We start from the raw sequence: 16,808 nt of genomic DNA on the forward strand, positions 1-16,808 counted from the left end.
TGCACAGAGAGAGCATTCGATCCATAAACACAAAACTGCATGAATACTGGTAACTTTGTTTTCTCTTCCACATTTTGTCATAACAAATCCTCGCCCATCGAAAAACAAGACAATCATCCTTGCCAGCACAGATTCATTTTATTATTGATTCTTCGCTGCTGAGGGGACAAACCTGGCTTTGAGATTTAAATCTACTTAATTCAATTGTTTTTCTATTGCTGCTAGATGAGATGAAAATTGAAGCTTCTCTTGTTTATGACTCACGCAGGCTGCTCTGAGTTAGGAGCTTGAAAACCTTATTTTCCTTAACAGCAACGTGGAAACCTGACACAGGCTGCAACAAATCTGAATCTTAACCAAAGCTCTGACTGTCAAATCCAATTGTGCACTCCCCAGGAGACCAGCAAGCAACAACCAACCACCGTACCGCCCCTGAACAGAGCCCACCCTCTCTCTAAGGCCACCCAACATTCCCCTTCCAGCCCATGTCTCTCGCTACAATATACCACTAACTGTCCCCTCTTCTTCAAGTCCCCTCTCTTTGATGATCCATGGGAAGAGGCAGATTTGCTAGCCTCACTCCTGTACCTTGGACTCTTAACACCTTGCAGCTTCTACCCTGGTCCCACCATCTGCCTTAAGATCTGAAAGAGATGGGAGGTGGCCAGTGAAGATGGGAAGTCCCACATGAACGCTGCTTCCTTCCACACACAAGTTCTCTTCTCTGCAAGCCTCCAGTGAAGTCTCTCTCCAACCCTTACTTCACACGCCTTGTCCATGGTAGAGCTGGGAGGGACACTGTCATAAATATAAAGGGAAGGGTACACACTTTTAAAATCCCTCCTGGCCAGAGGAAAAACCCTTTCACCTGTAAAGGGTTAAGAAGCTAGGATAACCTCTCTGGCACCTGACCAAAATGACCAATGAGGAGACAAGATACTTTCAAAGCTGGAGGGGGGTGGGGGGAAGAAACAAAGGCTCTCTCTGTCTGTGTGATGCTTTTGCCGGGAACAGAAAAGGAATGGAGTCTTAGAACTTAGTAACTAATCTAGCTAGATATGCGTTAGATTCTGTTTTGTTTAAAATGACTAATAAAATAAGCTGTGCTGAATGGAATGTATATTCCTGTTTTTGTGTCTTTTTGTAACTTAAGGTTTTGCCTAGAGGGATTCTCTATGTTTTTAATCTGATTACCCTGTAAGTTATTTACCACCCTGATTTTACAGAGGTGATTCTTTTACTTTTTTTCTTCAATTAAAATTCTTCTTTTAAGAACCTGATTGCTTGTTCATTATTCTTAAGATCCAAGGGTTTGGGTCTGCGTTCACCTATGCAAATTGGTGAGGATTTTTATCAAGCCTTCCCCAGAAAAGGGGGTGTAGGGTTTAGGGAGGATTTTGGGGGGAAAGACGTTTCCAAGCGGGCTCTTTCCCTGTTATATATTTGTTAGACGCTTGGTGGTAGCAGCAATAAAGTCCAGGGGCAAAAGGAAAAATAGTTTGTACCTTGGGGAAGTTTTAACCTAAGCTGGTAAAAATAAGCTTAGGGGGTTTTCATGCAGGTCCCCACATCTGTACCCTAGAGTTCAGAGTGGGAAAGGAACCTTGACAGACGCCGAAAGAATGGGTGTTACCATACAGACTGTAACAATTTCATGTTCTCTGTGTTTATAAAATCTCCCCACTATATTTTCCACTGTATGTATCTGATGAAGTGAGCTGTAGCTCATGAAAGCTTATGCTCTAATAGATTTGTTAGTCTCTAAGGTGCCACAAGTACTCCTTTTCTTTTTACAGATATAGACTAACATGGCTGCTACTCTGAAACCATTCTAAAGAGAAGTGATACAGTGATATACATGCAGATAACTAGAATCCTTTGTCAAGTGCTAAATGTTTTTCAGAACTCCATGTTTCTCTCATCCTAGCTGAAGGTCTCTTTGAAGTTGAAATTACTTTAATTCTAATATGTCAATGCAGGCAATATACAGTGACTGTTCCTACAAAATGTGCACATCCTAGTACTTTAGGTACCTCGTCTCCCTCAACCTCAGCTGTTACGTCTTTTCTTACATTGTGAACCCTTTGGGACAGGGACAGTCATTTATGATATATTTGCGCACAGTACCTAGTGTCACGGGACCCAGACTTGTTTGGTATCTAGACACTGTCACAACACAAATGCTTAATAATGACACATTTGCATAGCTCTTTGCAGCAAATCTTCCAAGTCCTGGGCAAACCCATCTATTTTAGATCATCATTATAAGCTTAGCACTATGGAATAGTAACATCTGCCAAAATCAATAATGTCAAAAGATGGACATAATTAAAACACTATAATTGCAATTCTCCCAAAAATCAGCTTTGGCACACTGTTTGCTGTAGCTTGGAACAGAGCTATTCCAGTGGGCTCAGATTCCTATCTAAACCACTGTCGTTTATGCGTGAATGTTTGAAATTACTGCAGTAAGGTAATGCAATTTGCTTTCTTTAAAAAAAAGGTGTTCCACTACCCTGAAGTTTGATGTGTGTGGAATCCAAGCACAGACCCATATTTTAATCGCTGATTTCTGTTGTTAATACGAGCTAAATCAAAATCTCAAATCCAAACATCCCTAAACATTGGAAGTTTTGAAATCCTGATTCAGTTCTGAATTTTGCTGCTTGGGATCACAGCTAATAAAAACTAAATCTTCATCTAAAACCTGAATGGAATATTTTTTAAGATTCTGAAAACTGGGGCTTGTCTCAACTTTTGCGGGGGTTGATTTTCAGATGCCTTTGTGATCTCATGTGTGGACAATAACTCAACCAAGAGACAGGCTGTTCTGCAATTAATTCTGTCTCAGTTGAAAACAGGACACACTATCCTGGAAATCTCAAAAATCTCCCATATTCTCTCTCAAAGATCTGATCTCACTGAAATTCCAAGAAATTAGGAGAAATGCAGGTCAGTTCTTGGCTCTCTCACCTCGTGGTGCATCTAGCTTGTATCTATTTTGACTTGTTCTGTTCTCTTAATATACAATGAAGATCATTCCAAATCATAAGTCTATTGCTGGTAATTTGAGTATGAAACAACATGGACACATACCTTTGATTACTTATCTAAGCTGAGCCAGTATGACACAACTTGTCCTCTCCACTCATGCTTTCCCCTGAGATGGGATGGAATCCTACTGGATTCCTTAACTACACAGTTGCAGCTGGTTCAACCCTCCTGACTCTCCAATGTCGCTCACTGGATAATTGATGGATGATGTTCAGGAAGCCAATATTTGGCTTGTAAGCACAGACACAGGCTAAGTATATGCTGCCATGGTAAAGCTGTGTGTCTTCATACTGCTCTAATAGGGAGTCTTCATTTCCTTTCAAGAGAAGAAAAATTGTTTGATTTATTTCAAATAAAAGCTTTACCCTATGGATATGTCAATAGTTATTCTTCAAATGGCTTTCCACCCACCAAAAGTTATACTGATTTCAATTTGGGATTTGCACTGGCTGCGTTACAAAACCCTTCCAACTGAAAATGCCTATTGGAAAGTTTTGGATAAGCCCAGAGCTTTCTCTACTGAGTCCACAAGTTTTATAACATAGCCGTCTGCTCTTTATTTACTTCTCCTGTCCCGGTTACTTTATCACTACCAAACTTTACAGCCTCTTTTCAATGGAGGAGAGATTCCCCTTCACATCTACCATTTTGAACAAGTCAGCTGATGGCTGCATCTCCATGCCTATCACTTAAGTGATACAAAGGCACAATAGCAGCTCCCTGGAAAAAGGTGGGGCAAAAGGAGCATGTCCAATTCCATTTCCTCTATTCCCCTCCTAGACTCGACTCATGTCTCCCGGTTGATCTTGTTCCCTTAAGTGTCATATCTGATCTTGAAACCTCATTCACCTGAATCTAATACAAGTAAATCTGCTTCCCCTACTCTGGGCAGAACAGGGTGGGGCTGTGGGTGGGGCCGTGGTGGAAAGGGGCAGAATGGGGGCGGGACTGCAGGCGGAAGGGGTGGGAAGGGCCCCCTCCCACCCACTTGTTCTGGCCCAGGGCCCCACGAAACCTTTATCCACCTCTGCTTTTCACTGCGGGGTGCAGCTACATATTGCCACCAGTGGTGTGAAGTAGACATAGCCTTGGAGTGTCTTTAAATGCATTTCCCAGTATTTGCCATGTAAATCTGCCAATACCCAAGACCTTTTTATCCCCATTACGGCTGATAATGCTTTGTACATTTGTCTTTATTAGTGGCGCCCTTAGGGAGGAAATGCAGCTCCAAACATTCTTCATCGTTATTTACTGGGTGGTCATATATGCGGTGAGTGCTTCACAAAAACAGCTAGCACTCCCTTACAGTGCAAACCTAAGACCAGACACAAGTGTCAGTTACAAACAATGAGGAGTTTCAGAGTAGCAGCCACGTTAGTCTGTATCCCCCCCCCCCAAAAAAAAAAAAAAGGAGGACTTGTAGCACCTTAGAGACTAATAAATTTATTTGAGCATAAGCTTTCATGAGCTACAACTCACTTCAATGGATGCATACAGTGGAAAATACAGTGGGGAGATTTATATACACAGAGAACATGAAACAATGGGTGTTACCATACACACTGTAACAAGAGTGATCAGGTAAGGTGAGCTATTACCAGCAGGAGGTGGGGTGGAATCTTTTGTCGTGATAATCAAGGTGGGCCATTTCCAGCAGTTGACAAGAATGTGTGAGGAACAGTGCGGGGGGATAAACATGGGGAAATGTTTGTGTACAAAGTAAAACTATTTCCCCATGTTTATTTCCCCACCCCCGACTGTTCCGCACACGTTCTTGTCAACTGCCGGAAATGGCCCACCTTGATTATCACTACAAAAGGTCCCCCCCTCCCCCCCGGCTCTCCTGCTGGTAATAGCTCACCTTACCTGATCACTCTCATCACAGTGTGTATGGTAACACCCATTGTTTCATGTTCTCGGTGTATATAAATCTCCCCACTGTATTTTCCACTGTATGCATCCCATGAAACGAGCTGTAGCTCACGAAAGCTTATGCTCAAACAATGAGTAACAGGAAAAAGGATGAAAAATGAGGATGGTTGGGCAGGTGGTCAGGGCACTAGCCTAGGACCTGGGAGACCTGGATGCAGTTCCCTGCTCTGCCACAGAATTCCTGTGTGACCCTGGGCAAATCACAAACTCTCTGCGCCTCAGGTCCCCAAACATAAAAAGAGGATAATAGACCTGCCCTGTCTTACAGGGCTGCTGTGAGGGTAAACACATTAACAAGTATAAGGTTCTCAGATACCATATTAATGGGGACCATAGAAGACACTACGATAAACAGAAGACAGACAATACTCCCAGACTGAGGTTTGTTTGTTTTTTAAACTGTCAGGATAAGAGAACATTTTTAATACCAAAATCATAGTATAAATGTAAGCAAACCCAACTTATTTTTAAAAAATTAATAGTAAGTTTAAAATTATGCATTGTCATATTTCAGGGTTTTTTTTTTTTTTCCTGAATGTAGAACAGTTATATATCAGTGAAAAATAATAGAGGTTACTTATGTGAAATTCACTTTAGTACTATTCCCTATAAATTTCAGCTACATGTCTTCCTTGATCCCTATGGACTAAAAAGTTTAATTAATAAAGAACACAGTTATCAGAGTGCTTCCAGAAAACTCATTTTAGCATGAATTTCAAGGTAGGGTTTGGCTCCCCCTGGGTAACATTAATTCACTTTTTTTGACCTTACCTCTGGAAGCAGATCAGGGAAAGGAAAGATATAGAATCCTAAAGAGCCACATTAACAGATCTTGCAGTGCAAAGTGTGATCTCTGCATAAATAAATGCAGTGTAGATTTTGACAAGCACCAAGACAAGAATGGAAGCACTGAAAACAAGTAACAAAAGTCTATGGCGAACAGGGTTGGGTGGGAATGAAAATACAAGTAGTTTCACCAGGATCTCAAATTAGCACAAATTTTATTATATTCAATATTAAATTAACAAAAAATCTCTTATGTTCAGTAAATATTTCTTTGTTGATGGCCAATTATTATATTTTTCAGGAAGGTTACAAGTCAATTTTTATTATTCACTCAAATTCTATATTATTCACAAACAAAAAACTTTGTTTCAACATTCTTTAAGGTTGCTCTCATCAAAGTAAACCATAAAAATAGGAAATACAAATTTAAGGATTAAAAAGGTTCAGAAGGTTGCAAAGCTGAGCACTCTCCAGCTAGGATATGTGAGAATGAACATTTCCCAGGCAATCTTAATTCAGCCCCCTTTTGTGCGGTTGCAATATGACACCACCTTTACTAACATTGAATGAAGTTTTTTGTTCCCTTCATCTTTCAATAGAAATAAAATCTTTTATATATGTACTATTTAAGTAACAGAGCACTAGCACATTTGTGGTCTTAAATGTGTATTTTATTGCTAAAATCAACACCGTTTTTAATGCAACTTCTAAAGGACTTTTTTTTTTTTAATTGTGCAACAGAAAACTAAGTCAGGACTCAGCTAGAATTTTGCACTTTTTGAAAAGGTAAACATTCATGAAGACAGAGTCCTCAGTTGGGAAGAAGCAGGGAAACGATCTACATGAAAAGGAGCTGGAATTTTGGGTTTTCTTTTCATGTCCCCCTCTTGAAGAAAGTAACGAACAATTACCATTTGAAAAGAAACCGTAGAAATTTATCCCAGTACAAGCCCAAAGGAGCACAGCTGGAGCTCCTCCAAATCCAGTCTGCTCCGTCCCAGCTCCTCCTGGGACCCTGCATTATGGTCAGCTGAAGGAGACCAGTTATCAAAGTCAGCTGTTGCCATGACAACCAGGGCACTAGTGATTCTCCCCAAGTATGCAATGAACTGGAGGGAGGGAGTGGTGAATGGCTGATTATCTCTGATGTCACAATGTTACTGCTCAGGCAGCCACAAAAGGACGGGAAACAGACTGCGGGGGGTAGGGGGGGAGGTGTCAGGTTTTGCCAAATTTCCTGAAGAAACAACATACAAAAATACACATTGGAGATCAGCCACTAATTAATACCTGTGTGGAATAAAATTTGGTTCAAATTCCCCATAGTATTTTTACAAAAAAGGGTTACATACAAAAAAAAAAAAAAAGATACTGAGGTACAGACCCTGTAAAACCGACACCGCCCTGGTTAACTGTGGCCTTACTACAGCACACTGTGTTTTAAATAAGTCAAAGACCACTGAAATATGAGTCGTAAATTAAACAGGAGTTGGACCTTCTCACTAATATAGTTTAATTAGATTATTATTAAGGTGGCAGTTTAAGTATGGTGCTGCCTACAGTCTGTTGTTTTTGTCTGAGAATATGGCGTGACCCCGGGGCCTCTTGATGCCAACCAGCAGAGAGGTTGCAGCACTCCTCTGGGTCTGGTGTTTACATTCTAGTTCAAAGAGTATCCCTGTGAAGTCTCTAATGAAAGCCTGTGTCACGCTGGTCATCAACATCCTTGTGAAACACATGTATGGATGTTGTGTGAGGTGTTATGTATATACAAATATTAACGTTCTTCAGGTCTGTGACTCGGGCCTGGTCCTCAGAAAAGGCAAAAGGCAGGTTCTCTTTCAGGCAAGAAATCATTATCTGTCTACATGTAAATTAAGTTTTGAGTGGTTCACACTGGGCCTTCACTCACTCATTAGCCAAATGCTAATGAAAGACTGGGAAATCTTCAGTGAGAAAACTAACAGGAAAAGGTAAACAGCAGGAGTTATCCTGTGTATGGGCTAAGACAATAAACTTTTAAAGCTGTACCTGAGGTACAGATGAATCCCTAGGTATTCCTTCAGTCTGAGGATAACCTGTCAGCTGGCTTGATCTTATGAGAAGGGGTCTCAACCAAACTGGCTGAAAATGCTAGGGAAAGAATTTGGGGTAAGGTTTCTTGAAGGAGATAGCACAATGCCTTGTTAGTTATGTTCCATCTCTAGAAAGCCTGTCATGCTTTGGTTTTACATGTAACCTTTTGTTTCTGATTTTCTTACTCACAACCACTTGAATTGCTGTGCTTTGATAATAAACGGAGTCACATTTTCACTATAACCAAAGTGCTGTGTGGTCAGCAGAGCTGTGGTCTAAGGTGTAACCAATACACTGGTGTGGACGGTTCCCTTGGGGACAGCTGGCCTGGTAATTCCGGGAGAGTGTTCAGTGGAACAGGGGCTGGATACTACAGCGAGCACTTGCGGGTTGGTGAATGCAAGTCACTAACCTGTACAGAGAGCACAAGGAGGCCTGGAAGGCAGAGCTTGTGTGGCCAGAGGCTGGTGGATTCAGGGAGCTGATCCACCGCAGGCCCGGGCAAGACTCCCTCAGGCTAAGGGCAGGTTGTGGTGAGGTGCCTCACTCCCTGGGTACCCTGGGAATGTCAGATACGGCAATCATAGTAAAACTGAAATTGAATTGATTCTGTCAGTTCAGCTGCCTAGCCAGGATAAGTCGAATGTATCAATTAAATAATACAGCTCTCAAGTAATATAGCAGTTCCATATGGTATCTCATGCCAAGAAACAGCTCGAGTACCCAAGTCAGGAAAGTGGCTAGTGATGATCAGATTCGTGAGCCCTGATGTTATCTATGTAGTTCTAGATGTTCTAAGATTAACTGTAATCTGCAGAAATTCACGCTATTGCTAAAAAGTTAAGCAATGCTAGTGACAACGAAGAGTTTTACATGAACGTCTCTGTATTGCATCCAGGCTCTCTAGCCATACACTGTGACTGAGTTTTGGCACGGGCAGTCTGAAAAATGTGGGAGAAATTTCTGGCATCAAAATCATGTAAAAACTAGAATTTTAGGAGCAGCATTTGCTGCAGTCTTTGGCGCTCCCCCTATAGGGAAAGTGACTAGTAAGAGTGCTAAGCTGATGAATGAACATACAAACTCAGCGTCCAGAAGAAAAATCTCTGTTTTGGGCCAGGACATGTAAATATTTAAAATAAATCAGCTTCCCAAATAGAGGATCCCCTGGGAAATCTCAGTTTAAAAGTCAAGGCAGAAGAGCCTTCAACTGGGCTGGTATACTCTGAAATGGCAAACCTGGGAAACTCAAGAAAAAGATCAAATTGACTGTGTTCAAAAGCCCTCAGGAGGGAACCAACACTAGCCACAATCTAGATAATTTGAAAGCTATTTAATTGGTATCACCAGCTACACAGGAAGAGCTTTGGATCCTGCTGTCTGTCTTTGAAATTAGTCTCACGACACATTTGCCCAAACAAGAATGTGCGCTCACGTCACTGTCTGAGTAGGAGCAGGGCAGGTAACGAGTCGACAGCAAAGGGCTGGCAGGTGATGCACACCCCTTATAAAGCTCTTCCATATGCGGGGCAGGCCAGAGCACTATACTTCCTGCAAAGACACTCCTCCTGAGATGCCCATAAATAGTGAAACACTTGCAGAAGGAAAAAGGCCCCAAGTCAGACGCCTCCTTTAGGGGTCACCATTTTCTTGGTATCCGCCTCCTAGACTGGAAGCTCCTCCCGGCAGGGACGCTCTTCATTTCTGCATCTTGCTGAGTGCCCAGCACACCCCATAATACCTGAAAGTGATGAATCAAAGAGTATGATGAGGTTCTGGAACAGCCTTCCAACAGGAAGTGGAAGCGACCTATCTGGTCTGATAATGCAGCTTGATAGGATTATGAACAGGATTATGTGAGGAGAACTGCCTTTGACGGGGGGACTGGACCCAGTGACCCAGGAGGTCTCTTCCAATGCTATGTTCTTTCAATACAATTGTCAGAACAATAAGCATTAAAATGTTTAAAATGCTTTTAAAAATGGACCAGAATAACACTGTCATGCCTGGCACTGTGCAGGCTCAGAGTTCATCTCTTACTCCCCACCCAGGTAGGGGCTAGACAGGAAGCCGGCTGAGGCCCAGGCTGGATATGGAGCATCCTGCAGCCCTTTCCAGTAGTTGTCCATGCTTGAGTGAAGGCCCTGAAGGAATCCAAAAGGAAACTCTCACCCATCTCCTCCCCAAAGGTTCAGCTGCTATTGTGTTTCAGGTTCCTGGGGGCCTTGAATCCTTGTGCTAAGTGTCAGTATTAAGGATCCAGATCCAGACACTACACTTTGGGCAAGTTCTGAATGCTGTGGCTTTTGGCTCATCTCCACTATTAACATAAAGAATGAGCAGCTGTTATGACATATTGCCCAGGCACGTACTCCCCAGCTGTCCTGCTCCCGTATGCACAGGGCCTGAGGAGCAACTGAATTGCTCAGGGGCTGCCTCTGCTTAGTTCGTTCCTGAAACAGAAAAGGCCTTTCAGGGCCATCACATGACAGAAGTTCTGAGTCAAAGATTTTCTGGGAGAGACAATTCAAAAAGCAAGAAGGGATGGGACACAAGAGGCTCCCTCCCCACAAGACAACACATGATGTGGGCAACAGAGTGAAATCAACAATTCTCCATTTGTTAGGCTTCAAGTTTTTGGTTTGTTTCTCTCCTGCCTGAAGCATCTCATGGTCAGCGGAGCAGTCACAAGGCTGGCCCAAATGGGGGCACGGGAAAGAATCCATCAGGCTCTCCAACATACCAGTCCCAGCGTAGGTGGTACATATTCATTACACAGTCGGTGTCTTAACAGATTCACCTTCTGGCTTTTCCCCAATCTCTCTAATTTCTCCTCGCAGCTGCACCCAGAGAATTAAATCAAATTCACAGCCACAAAGTTGGGAATAGCTGCTGGCATCCCAAAGCTGACAGCAGCTTCCAAGTGAGCAGATGGCCACATGGAATCTCTCCTATGGCAGAGGTTTAAACTACTCCAGTTAGTAGCTGTGTAGTCCCACAGAATCCTATTGTCCTATAACTTTTCTTTAAGACAGGCAACAGTCCTACGTGGCTAAAAAAATAAGGTTGCGGAAAAACATGTGGTTATTTAATCCTCCTGTGATGATTGGTTTTTTAGCCTGGCTGTATTACAAATATTTGGAGAACATTGGCTCTGCCTTGCTTCAAGTGCCACATGGACTATGCAACTGGAACTGAAGAGTCTTGGTATTAAAAATACCTCCCTGCAGAGATATTTGCATGTGGTTTACAAAACTGCTGCATTGCATCTTTTCTTACCATATCCAGGCAGCAGCACATGAAGGAGCCTTGTAAATGTTTCGTTACGTCAGGCACATGGCACATTTTCAACAACTGCAGACTACCTTGATCGAAAAGCAGTTGTGAAATGTCCCTGCGAAAGGTGCAAAACAATATTCACCTGTATTTTACACACACAAAAACTATTCAAAATGGGTGAGCAACACTGAAGATATTGAGACCCACAAGCTATATTTTAACTTGTGGATCTGAGGGTTATGTTCATTTCCTCCAAAGAATCTGTCCTTTTTGTTATAAATGTAACAAGAATAAAACGACATGAATTTACAGCAACCAAACATACATGTGCAGGCAGAGATGGTTACAGACAGCATTAGGTTCAGGTAAACTGTTACCACTGAATCTGAAATATAAGACAGAGAATTTAGTCCAGCTTTGGAACAGCAGTATCAGGATAAGATTTCATTAATTCTTTACAGCTTGACGCTGCTCATAATGGTTCCTCGCTGCACTTGAACATACATATTAGCTCCTTGGTGGTAACCTTTAAGGCAGTGAACAGAGCTAAGAAGAGTTAGGAAAAGCCTGAAGCAACTTACCATCCAAGCCATGATAGGAAACTCAATCTAGTCAAATCCTGCCTGGCCAGCATTCCTTACACTCAGCTGCCACAGCCAGTGTTCAAACCAGTCCAAGAAGCTGGAACCCAGACTACAACGGCAAGAGGCAAAAACCAAGGAAAGGCAGCTGATTAAGGGAGGCCTTACACAGAGTGGTGGGAAAGCCCTGAGTCTACCAAGACTGAAGGGACAAGTGAAATGGTAGATCTAATCAGCACACGAGACTAAGGTGGTGTTCTCTTACCCGCATTATATATTCAGCAGGATTCAGTGTTAACTCCATAAAGCTACCCTCACCAGCTTACCATACGTACAGGGCAGCAGGCAAATGCAAGCCAGCAGAAAGGACAGCATAAACAGCCAGACATCTGGTGGGACACACTAAAAACAAATATCCCCTTCTTCACAGCTAAGGCAAATGACCTGCCCCCGACTGTGTCTTCGGCTTGCTTTGTCTAAAATCCATTGCTCTCATCTGGAGAGACCAATCCTCTCATGGCCAAGTCTAGTGGTTCAGGAAAGGAGTCTTTGCAGAGCATTTAACAAATGCAAATATTTTTATATACCTATCTGTATAGACATATACACGTGCATGTGCCACATTCTGCTGAGGTTTGACTTTGGCTGCAGCCTGGCAGAATTTTCCCCTGGCACCACCACCCCTTGGCTGTGGCTCAAACCACTACTATGGCAGCACACTTTATAGCATTTGACACCAAGACCCCACATCGCTTGTGTCCCACAAGGTCACTTCTCATCAAGATGGCTGATGCCAGTTCAAAGTCAGTCAACTTCTTTTCATGCACGTTTTAAATTTCTGTCATCTATATCTATATTGAAACATGCTTCTTATGCCACAACCCTTCAGAAAGTGGAGTTAAACAAGATGAGTAGTAGTACTTGCCAACAGTAAGCACTCAAAAATCATGAGGCAGGCCCCAAAAATCATGAAAGGCGTTTTTTGTTTTGTTTTAGATAATGAATTTTGGGTTTCTTATTTACCTCATGGTTTAAGCCTTTAGAGGTCATATTTTCAAGCTTATGGCTGCAACCACGGTTGTTAGAAACTTACCTCTCCTAATGAAAACTGAGAGTCTCGTGTGATCACATGACTCCAGGTACTGGGTCTTTACGAAAGAAACCAAATATCAGTGAGACTCACGATGAAACCACAAGAATGGGCGACACTGGGTAATGTTTTTAACTAACTTCCCAAGACAATAACATTCTCCCAAAACTTATTTCCTGAATCTTTTCTGTAGGAGCTGGAAAGAAAATTGGCTTGGATGACCAGAGGAAGGTTTATCATTTCTGTTCATTAATTAATTTCTTTACCCAGGAAATCTACCGTCTACATCTCTTTGTGCAGCAAAGATCCAAAGTGATTTGACAAACCAGCAGCACATGACAAATGGAAACAAACTACCATGTTTTGCTTGAGCTGTTATACACAAAATTGTTCTCTAATTGCAAGGTGTGATGTTGTGAGGTACATCATCAAAGGCCAACTACTTGAGCAGCATGATTGTGCCACAATTATATCTTACAGCAATAAGAAGGTAAAACTGTGTTGGAACAAACCAATACAAGACACTTCTGAAATGATTTCATGGGCTGCATTTGTCAGATCATGGCACATGTAATTGCTAGAACGTAATCACTCGATTATAGCTCAGCAGTAGCTTGGTAACTCTTGCTCACAATTCACTGTCATAATAAGTAGCATAGAAGTTCAGAATGGGTTGCAAAGTGGCATCTCCATCATTTTCTGCCACCTACTGTCCCCAAAGGCCTCTGCTCAGAGCAGTAAAACTTTGGTCCTCTCTCTCTCTCTCTCTCTCTCTCTGCCCTGCTGCTGCTCTGTGGAAAGATTATTATTCTGGGGGGAGCTGGGCACCTCAGTACAGACAGGAGGGCCCGGGCCCCAAAAGAGTTTACAGCCTTTTAGAGGACATACAGGCTTTGCCCTCATTGAGATTAGAATAGAATTGTTCACCAAGGCCAGTGCACAGCATGCTGCAAGGTTTTGCAATTGGTGTTTTTTAAATGTTTGATTCATTTCTTTTTAAGGCATCACAGCAGAAGTGGGCCTTGCAGACGAAAGGTGGAAGATTCCCTTATTGTTGTGCTGGATGGCCCAGAGAAACACTAGCCATCTTCATGGCAAATCTGTCGCTTTCAGTCCATCTAGGCAAACATGCAACACCCTGCTGTTGGTTCTTTAGCTCTCCAAGTTTCATTATTCGTTCATTCTACTCAATTTTCAGACTAGTTTGTATCAGAGGCTCTTTTTATTATGAAACAGCTGACTGTTCTAGTTTATAGTCTTTTTCCCCTGGAAAGCAGCTGTGTAGTAAGAAAAGCAACATTAATTTGCACAGACATGGTGGATGAAGCCACATCTTTTATTGGACCAACTTCTGCTGGTGAGAGAGACGAGCTTTGAGCCACACGGAGCTCTTCTTCAGAGCTGGGAAAGGCACTCCCAGCATCACAGGGATGTCTAGTTGGCAGCTGGTATCAAGTGGAGTGCCTCAAGGGTCGGTCCTGGGGCCGGTTTTGTTCAATATCTTCATAAATGATCTGGAGGATGGTGTGGATTGCACCCTCAGCAAGTTTGCAGATGACATTAAACTGGGAGGAGAGGTAAATATGCTGGAGGGTAGGGATAGGATACAGAAGGACCTAGACAAATTGGAGGATTGAACCAAAAGAAATCTGATGAAGTTCAACAAGGACAAATGCAGAGTCCTGCACTTAGGACGGAAGAATCCCATGTACCGCTACAGACTAGGGACCGAATGGCTCGGCAACAGTTCTGCAGAAAAGGACCTAGGGGTTACAGTGGACGAGAAGCTGGATATGAGTCAACAGTGTGCCCTTGTTGCCAAGAAGGCCAATGGCATTTTGGGATGTATAAGTAGGGGCATTGCCAGCAGATCAAGGGACGTGATCATTCCCCTCTAGTCGACACTGGTGAGGCCTCATCTGGAGTACTGTGTCCAGTTTTGGGCTCTACACAACAAGAAGGATGTGGAAAAATTGGACAACGTCCAGCGGAGGGCAACAAAAATTATTAGGGGACTGGAACACATGAGTTATGAGGAGAGGCTGAGGGAACTGGGGATGTTTAGTCTATGGCAGAGAAGAACGAGGGGGGATTTGTTAGCTGCTTTCAACTACCTGAAAGGGGGTTCCAAAGAGGATGGCTCTAGACTGTTCTCAGTGGTAGCAGATGACAGACCAAGGAGTAATGGTCTCAAGTTGCAGTGGGGGAGGTTTAGGTTGGATATTAGGAAAAACTTTTTCACTAGGAGGGTGGTAAAACACTGGAATGCGTTACCTAGGGAGGTGGTGGAATCTCCTTCGTTAGAAGTTTTTAAGGTCAGGCTTGACAAAGCCCGGGCTGGGATGATTTAATTGGGGATCGGTGCTGCTTTGAGCAGGGGGTTGGACTACATGACCTCCTGAGGTCCCTTCCAACCCTGATATTCTATGATCACAGCAAAACACAAGGTGGAACAGATTGTAGGTAGTTAGCACATATTGTAAGGGACCATTCACGGTAGAGTGGCCCGTTAACATCTCTGCAGTCATAGGACAAACAGAAGGGGTTAGTGTGCTTGTTGTAATAAGCCATAAATCCAGTGTCTCTGTTCAGTCCATGATATTGAGTGTCTCACAGAGTCATAAATTTAAACTCCCAGGCTTGTCTTTTGAAAGTGTTGTGCACAGTTTCCACAGCACTATGTTTTATTTGGAGCAGGGTCAGATCAGGGGCTCCTCAGTAGAAGTAGGCGAATAACTGACTTTTTGTTTGGCTGGCAGTCCCCAACAACCAGGGGGGAAAATGCCTCATGTTGAACTGAATTCAAAAATTCCAAAAAGTTTCAGTGTGCTGAAAAAGTCCATTTCAGGTCAAATGAAAAATGTCATTCAATCTGAAATGCTTTGTTTACAGGCATTTTTAAATGAGTAGAATCTCAAAACAGCCAGAGGAGGCAGCAAGGGTAGTGGCAGATGACACAGCCTTCTTATACCTTTTAGCCCACTGGTTAGGGAGCTCACCTGGGATGTGGGGGAGACAGGTTCAGTTCCCCACTCAGCCTGATGTTGTACTTAGGTCTCCCCTCTCCCAGGAGGGTGCCCTACCCACCAAGCTATAGTCATTTTCTCCCTCTGTCAATTCCTGACTATTCAAGTGTTTCATACAAAGTAGAAAAGCTTCGAAGGGGGAGACTGAGCTAGACATTCTCCAGGGTATTCCATAGCCCAGACGTTAGGGCGCTCTCCAGAGAGGTTCAGAAGGCGATGTAAGAGGAACTTAAAATGAGGGACTTTAGCAGGAGTTCTCTGGATCTCTGCTCAAGCACATGGAGTCTATGGTTTTTCAACACACAGTCCAAACTACAATCCATACTCAATGGAGACCCCCAACCTGAAAGAAATCTTTCTGAACCCCCACTTCTGGTCTTCAAACAAACCCCTCAACCATCATCACCTCTCCAAACTCATCAGAAGTAAGCTCCCCACAGACCAGGACACACCAACTCAAAGCAGCACCAGACCCTGCCATAACAACAGATGCAAAACCTCCACTGATACAATGATCAACATCCCCCACAACACACCTTTCAGGATCAAAGGGTCCTACACATGCCTATCACAACAAGTGGTGTACTTCATCCAGTGCACTAAATGTCCCAAAAACAACTATTTGGGTGAAACCAGACAAATCACTATGCTCTCGAATGAACGCACACAGGAAAATAATAAAATATCACTCTATATCTGACCTATCAGTGCTCATCCTCAAAGGAAACCTGCATCACATTTTCAAAAGACAAGCCTGGGAAGCTTAAATTCATAGCTTTGCTAGACACCAAAAATCATGGACTGAACACACACACTTTTACAACAACCTATAACCTACTAAGCCCCCTATGACTGCAGAGATGGTAACTGGCCACTCCACCTTGAATGGCCCCTCATAATATGTGCTAACTACTTATGCTTAACAATCGGTTCCACCTTGTGTTTTACTTTGACACTGGGAGTTCCTTTCCCAGACCGGAAGAA

This window comes from Chelonia mydas, chromosome 5, assembly GCF_015237465.2.
Source record: "Chelonia mydas isolate rCheMyd1 chromosome 5, rCheMyd1.pri.v2, whole genome shotgun sequence".
Taxonomy (NCBI): domain Eukaryota; kingdom Metazoa; phylum Chordata; order Testudines; family Cheloniidae; genus Chelonia; species Chelonia mydas.